The sequence below is a fragment of the Protomyctophum parallelum genome (assembly GCF_964188405.1).
Source record: "Protomyctophum parallelum genome assembly, chromosome: 6".
Taxonomy (NCBI): Eukaryota; Metazoa; Chordata; class Actinopteri; order Myctophiformes; family Myctophidae; genus Protomyctophum; species Protomyctophum parallelum.
Genome location: NC_139701.1, coordinates 45,424,633 through 45,439,632, shown reverse-complemented (window position 1 = coordinate 45,439,632; position 15,000 = coordinate 45,424,633). Strand labels below are relative to the sequence as shown.

The following is a 15,000-nucleotide window of genomic DNA, read 5'->3' as shown; positions in this document are numbered from 1 at the left end:
AAATCATACAGTATATCACTGTAGGCCCAGGGGGTCCCTGGGGGTCCTCACTGTGGGGGGTCCCTGGGGGTCCTGACTGTGGGGGGTCCCTGCTGTGGGGGGTCCTTGGGGGGTCCCTGGGGTCCTTGGCACCAGAAAGTGTGAGAACCACACTTTCTGCCGCTGGCCGGTTCATCAATAAGACTCCTCAGGCTTGATTTTTTTTCCCCAGCGAGCAACGGAGTAATTTATTAAATAGTAATTATTAAATAGTAATTCATTAAATAGTAATTTATTAAATAGTAATTCATTAAATAGTAATTTATTAAATAGTAATTTATTAAATAGTAATTTATTAAATAGTAATTTTTTAAATAGTAATGTATTAAATAGTAATTTATTAATTAGTAATTTATTAAATAGTAATTCATTAAATAGTATTTTTTTAAATAGTAATCTTTTAAATAGTAATTCATTAAATAGTATTTTTTTAAATAGTAATGTATAAATAGTAATGTATTAAATAGTAATTCATGAAATAGTAATGTATTAAATAGTAATGTATTAAATAGTAATGTATTAAATAGTAATGTATTAAATAGTAATGTATTAAATAGTAATGTATTAAATAGTAATGTATTAAATAGTAATGTATTAAATAGTTAATGTATTAAATAGTAATTTATTAAATAGTAATGTATTAAATAGTAATTTATTAAGTGACTCTTCATTCAGTCAGATGCTGTATTGTTGACGACCGTTGACAGAGACTCACACTTTGCTCTTGCATTTAATTCAGTAACATACATTTATCACTCCACCACTTGAGAGAGAGAGAGAGAGGAGAGAGAGAGAGAGAGAGAGGGAGAGAGGGAGAGAGGGAGAGAGGGAGAGAGGGAGAGAGGGAGAGAGGGAGAGAGGGAGAGATAGAGATGTTAGGATACATTAGGCCAGTTTAAACTCAGTCTCACTATATGGAATAGATCAGTGGCGTGCACAGACATTTAGAGGGGCAGGTGCAGCGCATTTTGGGGCGGGATCCCATTTTGGTGCTTTAGCTATTGAAAAATAGCAGAGTGGGTCTGCTATTTTTTTTAAATCGAAGAACCACTGACATAGAAACATAGCTTTAGATTGTGGGGGCATAAATAATATAGTATAAGCGTTTTTATCAAGAATTGATCAATGTCACCATGGTCCACACACTACAAATAACCTTTTTCTTTTTTTTCCTTTTTTATAAGAGCACATTGCCAAAAGGGCAGGGGGTGCTCTAGCAGCCCCTAGTGTCTATCTGTGCACGCCACTGCCCGTAGTGGTGTGTGACTGTGTGTGTGTGTGTGTGTGTGTGTGTGCCAATAACACTGTCGTTCCAATAATCAATAATCGCGGTAAAACACACCCTCGACTGTAATATCGCTTAACCCATTTGACCGCCTTGGACGAAGGCATTTCTAATCCAAGGCTCGCATCGCCATCGGCTCATCTGCGAGTCACGTGGTCTTTTCAGCGGTTACCATTTATTTTCATTGAATGATCCCAGGAATGAGGAAGAAGAGTAGAGCCATAAATCACGTGATCACAAGACTTCCCATAACTGGGAGGCATACTATGATCCGACGGGCAATGGTCCGAGGTGCGCTGGGGGTCGGGAGAGGGTTGGGGTTAGGTTCAGGTGTCTGCCCAGTGGGAGGTTAGGGTTAGGGTTTGGGTTAGGGTGAGGGTTTGGGGTTAGGTTTAGGTGTGCTGCCCCGGGGGAGGTTAGGGTTAGGGTGAGGGTTAAGGTTAGGTTTAGGTGTCTGCCCTGGGGGAGGTTAGGGTTAGGGTGTGGGTTAAGGTTAGGTTTAGGTGTGCTGAGGTTAGGGTTAGGGTGAGGGTTGGGTTAGGTTTAGGTGTCTGCCCCGTGGGAGGTTAGGGTTAGATTTAGGTGTCTGCCCCGGTGGAGGTTAGGGTTAGGGAGAGGGTTGGGGTTAGGGTTAGGGTGAGGGTTGGGGTTAGGTTTAGGTGTCTGCCCCGGGGGAGGCTAGGGTTAGGGTGAGGGTTTGAGGTAGGTTGTCGATCGGACCAATGCTCCGTCGGACCAAAGTATATAGTAACCCCCATAACTACGGAACGGACACTGCGTGAAAAGAGGAGTTTACGGGCAATTATGGGACTGTATTTTGACCGTAAACCTCCAGTTTAGCAGCATATACAGTTAATATACGGTAACATACAGGTGTGATGGTACATACAGTTAATATACGGTAACATACAGGTGTGATGGTACATATACAGTTAATATACGGTAACATACAGGTGTGATGGTACATATACAGTTAATATACGGTAATATACAGGTGTGATGGTACATATACAGTTAATATACGGTAACATACAGGTGTGATGGTACATATACAGTTAATATACGGTAACATACAGGTGTGATGGTACATATACAGTTAATATACGGTAATATACAGGTGTGATGGGACATATACAGTTAATATACGGTAATATACAGGTGTGATGGTACATATACAGTTAATATACGTTAATATACAGGTGTGATGGTACATATACAGTTACTATACGGTAATATACAGGTGTGATGGTACATATACAGTTAATATACGGTAATATACAGGTGTGATGGTACATATACAGTTAATACACGGTAATATACAGGAGTGATGGTACATACAGTATACAGTTAATATACGGTAATATACAGGTGTGATGGTACATATACAGTTAATATACGGTAATATACAGGTGTGATGGTACATATACAGTTAATATACGGTAATATACAGGTGTGATGGTACATATACAGTTAATATACAGTGATATGGCCCAGGCCGTAGCGTAACGGTCTGGGCACCGGACTGGTGATCCAGTCGCGGTGTGCCGCGGGTTCGACTCCCGGACCCGACACGGCCTTTACCGCATGTCATCCCCCCATCTCTCTCCCGTTTCCTGTCAGCCTACTGTCTGTCCCTTAAAAAATCAATAAAAGGCGTAAGCCGCAAAAAAATATCTTAAAAAAATATATATATACAGTGATATACAGGTGTGATGGTACAATACATATACAGTTAATATACGGTAATATACAGGTGTGATGGTACATATACAGTTAATATACGGTAATATACAGGTGTGATGGTACATATACAGTTAATATACGGTAATATACAGGTGTGCTGGTACAATTCGGGAGTTTGTTGGAAAGTTTAACGGGAGTTTTCCTGTAATATACACATCCATATTCCATGCTTTTTTGTGCAGTGGGCGCATAGTCACAGCATTTATTATTCATTATTATTTTTATTCTCTGAGACTCAACTCAGAGTAAGACATCTTCTCCTCCACCACAATCCACTCACTGTAGTCCAGACTACAATGACCATGATGCTTTGCTGCACTCGCCCCACCTTGTGGAGAGGGGGAGGGGCTGTCTTACTGAGACAACATGTAGTCCAGAGTCCTCCAGACTACAATGACCATGATGCTTTGCTGCACTCGCCCCACCTTGTGGAGAGGGGGGAGGGGCTGTCTTACTGAGACAACATGCGTCTGCCCCTTAGAGTATATATGAATAGAGATGGCATCCGAGTTCTCCTTCCATCCACTTGCATTACGTTGCTCAAAAGCGCATGAGGCGATTTCACTCCTCCTTCCGGGTAGGAACAGAGTGCATTCTGGGCTGGATTGCAATAGTGACTGTTTGGCCAAAATGGACAATCAGATTGCATGACCATATTAGCCATCCTACAATTATGATGTAATCATGCAATGACATCACAACGGTGTAATTGTTCTTTATAAAGCCTTGTCCGATACTCTAAACATCAGTTAGAGACTTGCAACGAGGTAACCGAGCTGCCTTCATCCTAACAAGTTCATCTGTAGTTGTCAACACTCATTGACGGTGGAGCTGCTGTGTGAAATGTTTCACTGGACGATACATCTGGAAGGAGAACATAGGAAGGACCAGGCTGCTGCTGTGGTGGTCGGACACGAGATCTACTGCTTTGGAGGAGACGTAAACCAGAGGAGAAGAGATCACATTGAAGTTAAGTCTTCAACACAGCGTCTTTATGCTGGAGGAAGTTGACCCCAGTGACCCCTGGAACGGGAGAACCTCACCATGAGGTTCCCTCCAGGCGTGAGGACCACACAGCTGTGCTGATTGAAGATACTGTCTACCTCTGGGGAGGTGTTCCTTACTGCAATGTGCTTTATGCATTTGATGTCGACGCCCACAGATGGTTCAAACCACAGGTTTCTGGGACTGTTCCAGAGGAGAGGTGGAACCACTCAGCCTGTGTTTTGGGGAATGACATGTTTATTCATGGAGGATGGACCGGAACTGACTGGACTAATGACATGTACAAGTTGGACACCACCACAATGGTCTGGACTTTAATTAACACCAGAGGAACTTCACCTCCTGACTCTGCTACCATCATCGGGACAAAGATGTTTGTATTTGGAGGCTATGGGTGGAGGGTTCAGTACAACAACACCATCAGAGTGTTTGACACAGAGACCAACCTCTGGCTGGACACTCCTTCTCCACAGCTTCTACCAGAAGGACGTGAGAATCATTCAGCCTTTACCTACAATGGAGAGCTGTACATATGTGGTGGCTGGAACGGTAACAAGTTCCTCAATGATCTGTGGAAATTCAGTCCAGAGACCTTCTCCTGGAAGAAGGTTGAGCCCAAGGGGAAAGGACCGTCTCAGATGTATAGGATGTGCTGTTGCATGATGGGAGATCGCATCGTCCTCTTTGGAGGAACCAAAACACCTGGTGACCTGTATGTGTTAGACTTCAGTCCTAGCCTCAAGACATTATGTAAGCTAGCAGTTATTCAGTACGGTCTGGAGCAGTCTGGACTCCCACACAACATCAGGTGGGAACTGGCAGCCATGCGTATAGCGAACAGCAACTGAAAGGATGACAGTCCTCTAAACCCACGAAGCCCAATAAAAACAAATAAAATTGTGAATAATTAATTATAACTCGGTTCTGCCGTTGTGTGTAAAAATAATACCCTATTGGGTCCCAGAAGACCCGTAGTGGTGTGTCATTATGTGTAAAAATACCCTAGTGGGTCCCAGAAGACCCGTTGTCAGTTGTCTAACCCTCACAGACAGAGAGTTGTCAGTGCTGTGGTCCAACCCTCACAGACAGAGAGTTGTCAAAATTTGTCAAAATTAAAACTGCGTGTATTTTATTTTGGGGGATAAATGTGTGTATAGTACAGTACAGTACAGTACAGTACAGTACAGTACAGTACAGTACAGTACAGTACAGTACAGTACAGTACAGTACGCGTCTCTTCTTGTAGATATCCCCGTGTGTGCACAAGATTAGTCACGCACGTTGTGTTTCATATGAATTAATTTACAAAATATAATTGAATATTTTGACTAATACATGGAGAGAGGATTTGCAAAGGCTTCTGTGTGCGTGCGTGTGTGCGTGCATGTGTGTGTGTGTGTGTGCGTGTGTGTGTGTGTGTGTGTTTGTGTGTGTTTGTCTCTGCATACGTATGTGTGTGCATGCGTGTTTGTGTGTGGGTGTGTGTGTTTGTCTGCATACGTGTGTGTGTGTGTGTGTGTGAGTCCGTGCGTGTGTGTGTGTGGACCGAGGAAAGTGCACGCGGGGCGGGGGTTACCCGAGGTGAACATGCTAGAAAAGCAGAAACATCTTCATCTCAATTCTTATATTTAAACTGTTTACATGTTGCCATAAATTCACACCCAATTCACTTCTTCACGCTGAAATGTGTCACGCAGATGTAGTCGCAAAGTGTAGAAGATCTACAAGCTCACAACGTGTCGCAGTGCGACAGGGTTGTAGATCTGATATTTCATGTATTTTCAATATCATGTACAGAATTAATTTTGTTGAATTGATCGTTTAGAAAAATACGAGCACACTCGCACACACACACACACACACACACACACACACACACACACACACACACACACACACACACACGCACAGACAGACACTCTTATTTAGGTTCAAATCAAACCTTTGCGTACTGTATGTGTATCCAGTATCTGCATTTTAATTAAATTTAATTGAAATGTTTGAGTTTTATGCCAATAAAACAGATTTTCCATAGTTTTAGGGTATAGCAACGTTTATTTTATTTTATCCATTGTCTCGTTAATTGGACTCGATACAAATCTATTGGCGGTGGACTTTCTTTCAGTGAATCTTAAGAAATCATACAAGCATAATTTAAATAATTCCCTATTTTTTTCTATGATTTTAATAATGTTTAAAAGGCGCCATAATTAGAAATGTTTTAGATCAATGTGTGTTCATTGAAATCTAAAATACGAGGCTTGGTAAATATCTTCAAACCTCAAACTGTCATAATTACATTAATTATAATAATAATCAAGATGTTTTAAGGATTAATTAATCAATATTTGTAATTTATTGATGATTATATTAACGTTAGAAACTGCATGAAAGAGTAAATTGTACTATTTACACCTCACCTCCAATTCACACTAGTGTGTGTGTTTGTGTGTGTGTGTGTGTGTGTGTGTGTGTGTGTGGTCACCTTTACACTTTCATATTAATCTTCAGTTCCGTTTTTCAGTGACCTAGTTAATTATGTGAGGTCATAGGTCAGTATGTGATGTCATAGGTTACAGTGTCGTGTCATAGTTCAGTATGTGAGGTCATAGGTTAGTGTGTGATGTCATAGTTCAGTCTGTGAGGTCATAGGTTAGTGTGTGATGTCATAGTTCAGTATGTGAGGTCATAGGTTAGTGTGGGATGATGTCATAGGTTAGTGTGTGTGAGGTCACAGTTGGGTCAGGTTGTTGCCGTTTGTTTTTTCCATAAAAATGCACAGATCTTCCACAAACATCAATAGTGAAAACAGCAGATCTACAAGCTCATGACATGGCACGTGTGCAACATGCTGTGAGCTTGTATATCTGCTGTTTGTTTGCCATGTGTGACATCACCGTGCGACGGAGCATAGATCAGGGTTAAATCCGTTTATTTAATAAACCATGTCTAACGAGGCCTCGTTAAGAGCTCAATTGGTGTGGTGTCATCAGACCGCGCCAGCGTGATGTCATCAGACCGCGCTGCCTTTCTGTCACTCTTGTGTGTGTGTGTGTGTGTGTGTGTGTGTGCGTGCGTGTGCGTGTGTGTGTGTGTGTGTGTGTGTGTGTGTGTGTGTGTTTTATATAAAAACGGGGAAAAAAGCGTAAGGCATTTATCAGACGCTCTTAATCCAGAGAGACTTACATTTAAGCAAAAACAAAAGCATGTCATACATCACATGTATAAAAAGTAGTTATCATGAATCATGTATAAACTAAGAACGTAACAGTGGAGTATCTATGTCAACTATACATACTATACTATTTTATATATTATACAATATACATGTGTACTATAAATTGCCATGACTACATAAAATGCAATTCTAGTGCTGTCTACGTAACGAGCTATACGTCTGTCTAAAATACTATCTAAGTCTACATAAAGTGCTATCTAAGGGGCTAGGCTATAGGGCAAGTGCTACGGGCCATGGTGGAGTCTGAAGAGGTGGGTTTTCAGACTACGGCAGAAGATTGGGAGTGATGCTGCAGTTCTGACTGCATTCGATAGTTTTGGAGCCAGAAGGGAGAAGAGTTTGGGACGTGTGGAGCGCTGTTGTCCCGGCGTTTTTAGTGAAGGTACTTCTAGCTTCCCTGCGTTGGCTGATCTGAGAGCGCGGGAGAGTTTGTAGGGTACGATCATGCCTTTTGTTGCTTTGAATGCCAGCATCAGAGTTTTGTATTCTGTGCGGGCAGCGACCGGGAGCCAGTGGAGGGAGCGGAGCAGGGGGGAGACGTGTGAGAATTTTGGCTGGTTGAAGACCAGGCCAGCTGCGGCATTTTGGATCAGCTGGAGAGGCTTAAGTGCACATGCCGGTAGGCCAGTAAGGAGGGAGTTACTGCAGTCATGACCTGAAGTCATCTTGTGGTACCTGGCCTTACTACAGTACTGACTAGAGATGCAACGATACTGATTTTTCAATTCCGATCCGATCCGATATATTCATTTTGAAATTTCCCGATATCCGATATTTGCCGATCCGATATTTGCTGTAGGCTACATAGCAAAACAAATAAATACAAAGAGGGGATGTTTATGGTTAAGTGTTTAACCTGTAAAAATAAGAATATGAACTGTTTAACCTGTAAACCTTAAGGAAATGGCAACCTGTTAATTAATACTATGGTTTATTATTATGTGCAAAGGTACATTTTTACCCCTAAAGTGATGCCTGCATGTAACCTGTTAATTCATTCTATGGTTTATTAATAATAATAATAATAATAATAATAATAGTAATTATTATTATTGCTATATACACGTGGTACCTTTTTACCCCTAATGCAATGCCGGGAGTCAGCTGCGCTATCATGTGACAAAAGCCTTGATCCTTACCGACGGAACTCGGGGAGAGAAAAAATACCTCAGGACGTTTGTTATGGTGCTAGCTGGTGTGGTGTTGCTACTTTAGTTTGCAAACTCTGTCTTTGTCTTAAGAATTGCACTAACCTTACAATCTGAATCAGTGTTTGAGCTTCTGACAACAATGCCATGGTTTGATAACTGAGCCAATTATATAAAGACGGATTTTACCGCGACGACGTCATGCGCTTATTCTTCATCATCGTCATCACAGCAGCATTTTTTTCAATGGCAATAATAAAGTTACAAAGATTGAATCACATAGCGCTAAACAGCACGTGTGTGCAGTAAATATATAGCAGAAGAATGGATTACAAGAGCAATCTCATCACAACAATGTCAGAACAGCTAGATGATATGCTCCACCACACAACTGAACTGCGCATGCACTTGACTGATCCGTGCGACAAACTTTATACTTTTAATACTGTTAAGTCTGTAAGTGATTCAATTCTCTTGCATATTGCACCTTAGTGGGGCTTTTTTCTATAGTCTGTTTGCAGTCTGTACATACTGGAGGTTGGATTCGCTCTGTGTCTGTGCAGGACGGACTGTAAACATTAAACACGTGTCCCCCTCCTGTATCGGAGCGTGCATCGGTGGCATCAAATCCGATCTCCGATAAATTAATTAAGCTGGACCGGAGGCCGATACCGATATAATATCGGATCGGTTGCATCTCTAGTACTGACCTGAAGTCAGCTTGTGGTACCTGGCCTTACTGACCTGAAGTCAGCTTGTGGTACCTGGCCTTACTACAGTCCTGACCTGAAGTCAGCTTGTGGTACCTGGCCTTACTGCAGTCCTGACCTGAAGGCAGCTTGTGGTACCTGGCCTTGAATTAATGAAAAAAAATGAATTAATTAAAACATCACAGAAAACAAAACAGGCAGAGCGGGTCAGGAAGTGATCATTCCATGCTCTCTAGTTGCGTTTGTGATTGGCTGAATTCCAGGCCCATGGATTATCAGTGCTGTGATTGGCTACAGATGTCACTTTGTGTAACAGTGTGCAGTCCTAGGTTACCAGATGTGAGTGTCAACCTCTAGTTAAACACTCCTTAATGGGTGATCTTCCTCGACCAATAGGGACAGACATGGGTTAATATGTGCTCTTAGTCGACCAATACAGACAGACATGGGACAGTAGGTGCTCTTAGTCGACCAATAGGGACAGACATGGGTCAGTAGGCGCTCTTAGTCGACCAATAGGGACAGACATGGGTTAGTAGGTGCTCTTAGTTGACCAATAGGGACAGACATGGGTTGAGCTCAGGGCTCTGAGCCAATTCAAATGCCAGTCCACTTCCTCACAAACAATCCGGTTCCGGGTGTTGCTTGTCTGTGTTTTCTTTCTCTCCGTCCATATGCCCAAATATGGATGATTGACGACATAGTTCTGACACAGGTTGTTCTGGCCAAATGGCCAATCAGATTGCGTGACAATATGACATAATCATGCCATGACATCACAACAGTGTAATTGATCTTTATAAAGACGTGTCCGATACTCTAAACATCAGTTAGAGACTTGCAACGAGGAAACCGAGCTGCCTTCATCTAACAAGTTAATCTGTAAACTAGTTGTCAACACTTATTGACGGTGGATCTGCTGCTGTGAAATGTTTCACTGGACGATACATCTGGAAGGAGAACATAGGGAGGACCAGGCTGCTGTTGTGGTGGTCGGACACGAGATCTACTGCTTTGGAGGAGACGTAAACCAGAGGGGAAGCGATCACATTGAAGTTAAGGTCTTCAATACAGCGTCTTTATGCTGGAGGAAGTTGACCCCAGTGACCCCTGGAACAGGAGAACCTCACCTTGAGGTTCCCTCCAGGCGTGAGGACCACACAGCTGTGCTGATAGAATATACTGTCTACCTCTGGGGAGGGATTCCTTACTGCAATGTGCTTTATGCATTTGATGTCGACGCCCACAGATGGTTCAAACCACAGGTTTCTGGGACTGTCCCAGAGGGGAGGAGGAACCACTCAGCCTGTGTTTTGGGGAAGGTCATCTATATTTATGGAGGATGGACCATACTCCATGGAGGATGGACTATACTCACTAATGACTTATACAAGTTGGACACCAGCACAATGGTCTGGACTTTAATTACCACCAGAGGAACTCCACCTCCTGATACAGAACGTCACTCTGCTACCATCATCGGGACAAAGATGTTTGTATTTGGAGGCTACAGGTGGGGTCAGTACAACAACACCATCAGAGTGTTTGACACCTCTGGCCGGACACACCTTCTACACAGCTTCTACCCGAAGGACGCAGGGATCATTCAGCCTTTACCTACAATGGAGAGCTGTACATATGTGGTGGTCACTACGTTAACAAGTACTTCAATGATGTGTGGAAATTCAGTCCAGAGACCTTCTCCTGGAAGAAGGTTGAGCCCAAGGGGAAAGGACCGTCTCAGATGTATAGGATGTACTGTTGCATGATGGGAGATCGTATCGTCCTCTTTGGAGGAACCAAAACACCTGGTGACCTGTATGTCTTAGACCTCAATCCTAGCCTCAAGACATTATGTAAGCTATCAGTTATTCAGTACGGTCTGGATCAGTCTGAACTCCCACACAACATCAGGTGGGAACTGGCAGCCATGTGTAGCAGCTGAGAAAAATAACATCTCTAAACTTAAAAACAAAAACTAGACAAAAACAGTGAGGTCAGAATCATATACAGTTATCAGTAATAGAGACGTCACCGAGAGGAAACACTGAAGCGGAACGGACATGGTGGCCGAAAGCAGGTACTGCAGCTCCAGTGGCATTTGGGCCAATCACATGACCTGAAGTCAGCTTGTGGTTCCTGGCCTTACTGCAGTCCTGACCTGAAGTCAGCTTGTGGTACCTGGCCTTACTGACCTGAAGTCAGCTGGTGGTACCGGGCGTTACTGCAGCGTTTAATGAACTGTGCGGTAAATAAATACAGAACATCTGAGTTTGAACATTTTAGTTTGTCTTTTGAAATATATTGTTATTTTTTAGTCTGAGCTACAGCAGGTAGAATCCAGAATAGACAGTGTTGTGGGTTTGGGGTGAGGGGGGGGGGGGTGGTCTTTGACCGTGTTGAAGGAACGCCTCCAGAACGAACGGATCAGCTGCAGAGCCGCCGTTGGAAAAATGACCCGGCTGCTCTCTGTGGAATGTGTGTGTGTGTGTGTGTGTGTGTGTGAGCCTGTGCGTGTGTGTGTGTGTGTGTGTGTGTCTGTGCGCGCTTGCACATGCGTGCGTACGTGCACGTCCGCTCTGGAATGCATGGAAAAATCCAACACATCCTACATGCTGCTACTGGGATCATTGTTACTGTACTTTACTGTACACACTGGATGTACAGCAAACCAGACTGTACTGTATGTGACCGGATTTGACTGAGGGACTGCCATTGATTTTTTTTGTTTTGTTTGTAGCTTCAAATTGACATGTTCAGTTTGACCCACCAAATGGCTCAAATGACTTATAAATAATGTCCCTTGCTGTGAACAGGGGCCTGTTTCACGAAACGTGGGTTAACTGATCCAGGATTTAAACCAAAACCAGGTTTGTTAAATCCTGGTCTGTATACACTCTGGTTTATTCCATTCCACCAAAGCCAAGCAAGGCTTAGAATTGGGTGGATTTATCGAGCCAGGATTATAAAGCCTGGCTTTTCCTCTCTAGACCCATTCGGTGGAACACAGATTTATACAGATCCTTCTTAGTTGCATTCTTAGGCATCCTTAATAGTTGCATTACTGCCCCCTTCTGTATATCTCAGTATCTTCACTAATGTATTCAAGACTTACTGATACAAGGACGTAAGCTTCTAAAATAAATACTGCTGCTGTAATTAAAGAGAGAACATACTCTCAATAGTGGATAGACTGAATGATCCTACCCCAAAAATATAGTCTGCATTTTACCACTACTCTTAACTTAAAAACTTCATAATGAAATCGTCATAATAAATGTAACAGAATTCTTAATATTGTAAGCATAATGATATTGTCGCATTGTGATATTTGGCCATAACTCCCTCCTCCAGAGGTGGGGACTTGGACTCGAGACTCGAGACTCGACTTGGACTCGAGTCCCGATTTTGATGACTTTAGACTTGCTTGATCAAATCAAAAATAGACTTGGACTTGCTTGGGACTTGAATGCCAAAGACTTGAGACTTGACTTGACTTGAACGCCAAGGACTTGAGACTTGACTTGACTTGAGCCCTCTTGACTTGAACATTTTCAAGTCACTTAATACCTTACAGCATCTGATTATCTTTTTTATGACATGTAAAATAGTTTGGTATTTGTATATAAAGGGATGCCGCGGATCGGATATCGGGTCGATATCAGCCAAAAAACGTGATCGGGATCGGATCGGACTACAGCGAAAATGACCGATCCATTCCAAGCACTGCAAGCACTCCACTCCAGTCCATTCTAGTACTCCACTCCAGGACTTTATTCCTCCAGCAGTGTGCGCTACAGAGGCATTGGCAGCCCCAGTCACACTTCACAGTGGCAGTCTTGCACAGTGCAGGCTGCTAGGCTAGCCACTAGCTATTACTGCGCGCTGCTACTCAGTGTGGAGAAAGCCACATTGACAGCCGCTCCCGCATGGGAGTATTATATATTCTAAAACAAAAAAGACCCAACAGCCGAGTGCAAAAATGGATTCGCCACCGTGGCAACAACAGCAGCAAAGTTTCAGCCTTAGCTCCATGCAAGCTAATCTTTAGCATTGATTAGCGTCAACATCTTAGACGAGAGACGGAACAGCGCAACAAGCTGACAGCTGAGCATGACGACATGCTCATGTTCTTAAAATGATATATCCCCACAGTCCCCAACAGTTGGTTGACAAATATGACCGCTGTTTGTCAATACTTATGTGACAGACCATGCTATGATGCTAATAACTGCTTAAGTGCTAACCAATGCTTAAATAAACAGACACTATTTCCATTGTCACGGACAGACAGTGTGCTGTGTAGCTGTAGGACAGTATGCACGGTTTGGGGATCAGGGGTCCCCACTCCCAGCCAAATGATAGGTTCTATTTGTACACTCTAAATTGACATTGATTTTACAATATAAACAAATACAAAATAATAATTTGGGGTCACAGAGATACAAATTGCTGGGTCCTTAAAATTTTGTGCATAATGTGCATAATACTAATAAATAGTATGGATAAAAAAAGGCATAGAATACAATAAAATAAATTTGTCACTAGAACACTTCCACATTTGAAGTATAGGCTCAAGTTGTTATAAATAAATGGGTAAATAAATGGGTCAGTTATTCTCAACCTATACTCATGTGGAACTTGTTTGTTGACTATTATTCTGGGGAGGTGTTGTTCTCTGTTTTGAGTAATAATATTATCACTTGATCAATCCTGATTCAACATTCCAGACTATAAAATCTGTAATAAAAGGTAAAGATAAAAAAATGTCTGACAGATTTGGGAAAGCATAGAGCGACTTAAATATGTGCTGGATCGGATTGGATCGATATCGGATCGGTATCAGTTATCGGATCGGTTTTGATGATTTTAGATCGGTATCGGATCGGGAGTGGAAAAAGTGGATCGAGGCATTATGTAACATTCCTCTTCTACCCTGGATTTGAACACCTTTTCAGTGCAAGTAATGACATTTTACCATTGTAATAATAATAGCCTGCTTGCTCAGGGGAAACATTTAATTTGTGTCAGATCCTGTGTCTCGGTGAGACATGACCTTTGACATGATCTAAATGGCTCAATAGATGCTCATGATTTATGTAAATCTTTACATATCATTAATTAGTATTATGTCTTGGTGGGACTTGTTTGGGACTCGAAACAAAAGGTAAGGACTTGGTTGGGACTTGAAACAAAATGCTTAGGACTTGATGGGACTCGAAACAAAAGGTAAGGACTTGGTTGGGACTTGAAACAAAATGCTTAGGACTTGGTTGGGACTCGAAACTAAAAGTTCAGGACTTGGACTTGCTTGGGACTTGAATGCCAAAGACTTGAGACTTGACTTGACTTGAGAGCAAAGACTTGAGACTCGACTTGGACTTGCAACATAGGGACTTCCTCCCACCTCTGCCCTCCTCTGAGGGAGCTACCTTTGGGGAAGGGGGTTGTTGTCCAGACTGGTGAACTGTGGGTCATGGGTTCAATAGTGGGTGAAACGTTACAATGGTAATAGGTTGTAAAACTATGAGTAATGGCAATATTTAGTAATGTTTTCACCTTTACAAAGAAATTACAAAATAATTGTAGGCCTATGATATAATATAATAATTCTTCTTTACCACAAAGTAGCTGATCTACAAGCTCACAAGCTGTCATGATGAGGTTGTGCAGCCTACTGTAGTGTTTAAATTAGTCCTTTGACCCCTGGGCTACAATTAACAGAAAAAACTGAATATTTCTAAAAATACAAACCTCCCGTTAACGGAATTAACGGAATGTCAATCAATGTCAGTTATCTAGGGTTCAACGGAGCAAAAAATAATATTTTTT

At 42.3% G+C, this 15,000-nt stretch overlaps 1 protein-coding gene across 1 annotated transcript in view; it reads left to right on the top strand.

The window, feature by feature from the left end:
* LOC310860024 (nuclear factor 1 A-type) overlaps positions 1–15,000 on the top strand; it is a gene marked incomplete at its 3' end in the record, with an annotated part of 93,882 nt that overhangs the window by 843 nt on the left and 78,039 nt on the right. The gene's annotated exons all lie outside the window — the stretch shown is intronic.